The following is a 5,808-nucleotide window of genomic DNA, read 5'->3' on the forward strand; positions in this document are numbered from 1 at the left end:
GACCCCACTTCAAGACGATCAGTGTGTGCTTTTCAAGTGTGTGCTTGTGGTTGTATAATTGCTTGTGAGAGAGACAAAGAAAGAGGGATAAAGGGGCTGGATTTAGTTCAAGAAGCTTGGAGAATGTTCAAGTATTGTACAACTACATTGAAACGCATGGCAGCACTCTATTTGTCGCAGTCTTGGATGTGGGCAACATCTTTGATAGCAAGTATATTCAGAAATAACTACAGTTGATGTGTGGACAGTTACGTTTCTATACAAAAGAGAAAAAAAACAGGTGGGAGGAAGGAAAACGAAAGAAAAGAGAAGCCCTTTCCACCCAAAAGACATTAATATTCTGAGCCATGTGACATTTTAAATTAACAGCGAGAGTAAATAGCTGACAGAATGCGGCGTGCGTTGCCAAAGTCGGGTCCAAAGAAATCCCAAAAGTTGTATGTAGTCGTTCCAGAAATGTAGAATTATTTTGCAAGCATGAGGAGCTGGTGAATTGGACCACAAATCAGCCGCTTATGTCTGTCTGAGACACGCTAGTAGTTTACATGAAAGTTTTAATTGTGTGCATCCTTACGGTTTTAATAGTTAGCAGTCGTAGACTGTCGCAGATCCTGACAAATCTGGATGGAAAAGAAGACTTATGCCTTGTGGATGAGGGGCCGGGAAAAAATATTACGCTTCTATCAGACACCTCATTCAGACTGTTTGAAAGATTCAGTGGTGTGTCTGTGATGTTGACCACACAAACAGAGACGTGGGGAAATGACGCAAATCTTCTGGAATCTGCGAGAGACAGACCTCACACACAGCTGAAATTTCCAGCTCGACAGAAAGGAGATTTTGTAACTCTTTACTGCTAATATGAGGAAACGCATTGCTGAGGAGCATAGTGGGATAAGACTAAGAGTGTAAGCTTACAGTCAGTCTGTTCATAGGATTTTAAAGAAAAAAAATAGTAGTACTAGTTATTCGTGATGGATTTTTCAGGGTAGACCGCAGATTTGATTTTTTGTGAATGAAAACAAGATTAGAAGAGATAAACGTACAATCTGTTTAATGTGCTGTACTGTTTTTAACACTAAGAAATATGTCTATCCCATAAATTTCTTGTGTCCAAAAAAGTCAGGATAGCATGTGTTGGGAGCATATTTGACATGAAATGACTAAAGAGGTTACAACCTATTGAACATCTATCCCTCACAAATTTATTTAATTCACGGAAAAGTAACACTGTCTATTCTGACTGTTGAGTTGATGGTTATGAAGACACATTCAGTAAATAGTGAAGGTAAATTAATTTATTAATAGTTTTTTTTTATTTATTTAATTCATTCATTTATACAAGTTTACCCTATTTATTTATTTATTTATTTATTTATTTATTCAGTTTTACCCTATTTATTTATTTATTTATTTATGCATACATACATACATAAACGTGAAATCTGAAATCCCACATTTATTTATTTATTTATTTACACAGGTTTACTCTATTTATTGATTCAGTTATACAAGTTTACCCTCTTTATTAATTAATTAATTAATTAATTTGTTCATTCATTCATTCAGTTTTACCCTTATTTGTTTATTTAGCTGTTTATTTATTTATGCATAAAGGGTTACCTTTTTATTTATTTATTTATTTATTTATTTATACATGCATACATACATACATAAATAAATGTATTTATTTATGTATTCCTTTTTACATTTTTACCTGACATTCTGAAATCCTGTTTATTTATTTATTTATTCATTCAGTTTTACCCTATTTATTTATTTATTTATGCATACATACATACATACATACATACATAAATATGAAATTCTAAAATCCTACATGTATTTATTTATTTATTTTATTCATTTATTCAGTTTTACCCTGTTTGTTTATTTATTTGTTTGTTTGTTTGTTTATATATTTATACAGTTTTACCCTCTTTATTTATTTATATACGCTTACCTTATTTATTTATTTATTCCGTTTTAACCTGTTTATTTACTTATACAGCTTTGCCCTATTTATTTATTTATTTATTTATTTTATCCTATTTATTTATTATTTATGTATTTTTGCATACATACGTAAATAAATGTATGTATTCATTTAAAATTTTTTACCTGACTTTCTGAATTTCTACATTTGTTTATTCATTCATTCATTCATTCATTCATTCATTCATTCATTTTTACCCTATTTATTTATTTGTTTGTTGTTTATACAGCTTTACCGGCTTTATTTATTTATTTATTCATTCATTCATTTACCCTATTTGTTTATACAGTTTTATCCTATTTATTTATTTATTTATTTATTTTACCTTATTTAATTATTTATTTATTTGTATAGGTTTACATATTTTATTGACTGATTGATTGATTTATTGATTGCTTTATTTATGTTTACCCTCTTCATTTGTTCATTCATTCATTCCGTTTTACCCTTTTATTTATTTATTTATTCTTACATACATACATACATACATACAGTTTTACCCTCTTTATTTATTTATTATTTATTTACTTAATTATACATTTTTTTCCTCTTTGTTTATTGTAATATGAGGAACATACACACAGTTTTACTTTATTTCTTTCTCTTCTTTTTCTCTTCTTTCTATTTCTTATTGACTGAATGAATGAATGAACGAATGAATGAATAAAGATTGCCTTATTAAAATAAAAAAAAATTAAAATGTAACACGTTTTATATTATTATCATAGCTAAATTCTGGTCAGAAATGTTACAGCTATAGTTTTTATGTTTTATCTTTTTTTCAGATAATATATATATTTATGATGTTTGTAATTTTCAGAGTGGAAATTGCATTTTATACATGAAATATATAGCTGTCTTTCTATTTTTCGAGATCACAATTGGATTATCATATTTGGAGGTCTGTGCCATCAACAAACCTTGGGTTAAAAACCTTTGGTCCAGTGTGTAGCACATCTATCTTCCAGTGACTGCAAGCCAACACAGTAATAAAAACAATATCAACAACAAAATCTTTTTTTTATTTCCATAATCAATTCGTATGAAGTTGAAACTGTCATTTTTGGCATAGCTGTAATTGGTTTTGGCTTTCTAAGCTTGGGTGACTCATGGGAGAAAGTCTGTGAAACACAGATGGAGCATTTCCTAAGCGCAGGGAGAAGAAGACAAATCTCCCATTCAGCATCTGCAGTGAGGGGGAACTTCAGCGGTCTCTGCTGCCCGCCATCTCACACTGCTAATGAAAAATGCCCTTTACACTACCGTACGGGACGACATAATGTGCCTGGAGCTCCAAATTACAACACTGTGGCCTATTGTAGGCGAGTCACCTAAGGGCATTTATTGCTCAGGAAAAGCTTGATGTGTCTCCATTTGAACGTTACACCTCAGGAAACGTTTTACCTGAACGACTGAAGATATTTGTGGTAGAAACAATCAAGAGGGCCTATGTGAATGAAAATAGAAGGAAACAGCCTGCCGTTATCGCTATCCGAGCTGAAGATGAGGAGGAAGTGGTGGATGGCCCGCGTTGTCCGCTATGGTACACTGCAAGACAAAAATGGAACTTTCTGTTCCTCCTCTCTCAACGCTGGGAATTTATAGGGCAGCTGCTGCAGATGTTCTTATAAAGAAGCCCAAACAGTCATGACAGACAGTTTACATAGCAGTAGGCACAGCGCTGGGTCGCACACAACACTCGCTCGTGTACCGAAGCGCACGGGTTATGAAAAAACAGCCGCCCGAGATGGGTGGTATGGTGAGGTCAGTCAGAATGAATGCGTTAAAGAGATACGGACCACCCGTACGCAAAACCATTAACCGCTTTCCTTGACCATAATTAGCAGATTTGGTGGTTCCCCAGGAAAGAGGCGCATAATCGAGTGAGAAGCAGATATACATTAGGAGGATGTCAAACAAGCCAGTGGAACTTTTCCAGTCTGAGTCGAGCTACCAATGTAGGTCATGCCGCTGCTGTGCTAATTTGCTCTGGTCTGCTCTGGTTACCAGACACAACCTGCTGTATTTAACTGCAATTAAACTTATTTTGATTTGAAGTATGGCTGTCAGCATATGATTGATCAGGTGCTTAGGCAGAATATATATATGCCTTTTTTGCATCAGATAGAGAACAATAAGGCCTTAGTTCCCACAGTTCATGCATAGCTGATTTTAAAGTTTTATGATGGTGGTGATGATGATTATATATTATGATAAGACTAAGATTTTAGATCATGTATTTTAGTAATATTTGATGTTGGTATTATAAGATGTTAGATGATGTTTTTATTATTACTTTTATACTGTTATATGCTTTGTTTTTTAGTTTCAGTTTTAAATTTTAATTTTAGTTTACATTTTAGTAAGTTGTTATGTGCGTTTAACAAAAACAACAATGATGTTAACACTGGTGTTAACTTTTTGCTGATGTAAGGTGCCCCTTCAAGTGATAAAAATTAGCGGTATAAATATTAAGAGCTAAAACATATTTGATCTTAGTTTAATAGTTCTATTTAATATTTAATTGATAGCAATTAAGTTGTTTTTTATTTTATTTTATTTTATTTTATTTTATTTTTTTTATTTTATTTTATTTTATTTTATTTATTTCACATAAATAAATATTTTATTTCACATTTTATTTTTTTATTTTGTTTATGTATTTCACACTTAGCCCTTGCACGAAAAGTGCTGCTCTCAACACACATATTTTTTTGTTTTATTATTTGTATTTCACGTTTAGCCCTTGTACGGAATGTGTTGCTCTCAACACATAATTTTTATTTTATTTTATTTTTTTATTTAGTTTTTATTTTATTTTATTTTATTTTGTTTATGTATTTCACGCTTAGCCCTTGGATGAAAAGTGCTGCTTTCAACACAAATATTTATTTTATTTTATTTTATTATTTTTATTATTCATGTATTTCACGCTTAGCCCTTGTACGGAAGTGCTGCTCTCAACACACAGATATTTAATTATCTTTAATTTAATTTAATTATAATTTAATTTAATTTAATTTTTAGTTTAGTTTAGTTTAGTTTTTATTTTATTCATGTATTTCAAGTTTAGTTCTTGTATGGAAAGAGCTGCTTTTATTTTATTTTATTTTATTTTATTTTATTTTATTTTATTTTATTTTATTTTATTTTATTTTATTTTATTTTATTTTATTTTATTTTATTAATGCTTAGCCCTTGTACAGAAAGTGCTGCTTTCAACACACATATAATTTTTATTTAATTTTATTTTGTTTAATTTAATTTAATTTAATTTTATATTATTTAATTTAATTTTGTTTATGTATTTCACACTTAGCCCTTGTACGAAAAGTGCTGCTCTCAACACACATATTTATTTTATTTTATTTTATTTTTTTTTATTATTCATGTATTTCAAGCTTAGCCTTTGTACAGAAGTGCTGCTCTCAACACACAAATATTTAATTTAATTTAATTTAATTTAATTTAATATTTTTTTTTTTTTAGTTTAGTTTAGTTTAGTTTTTATTTTATGTATTTCACACTTAGCCCTTGGACGAAAAGTGCTGCTCTCAACACACAGATATTTTATTTTAGTTTATTATTTTATTATTCATGTATTTCATGCTTAGCCCTTGCACAGAAAGTGCTGCTCTCAACACACATATTTTATTTTATTTTATTTTATTTTATTTTATTTTATTTTTTTATTTTATTTTATTTTATTTTATTTTATTTTATTTTATTTTATTTTATTCATGCATTTCACGGTTAGTCCTTGTACGGAAAGTGCTGCTCTCAACACACAGATAGATAAATAAACGCGATCC

Source organism: Labeo rohita, chromosome 8, assembly GCF_022985175.1.
Source record: "Labeo rohita strain BAU-BD-2019 chromosome 8, IGBB_LRoh.1.0, whole genome shotgun sequence".
Taxonomy (NCBI): Eukaryota; Metazoa; Chordata; class Actinopteri; order Cypriniformes; family Cyprinidae; genus Labeo; species Labeo rohita.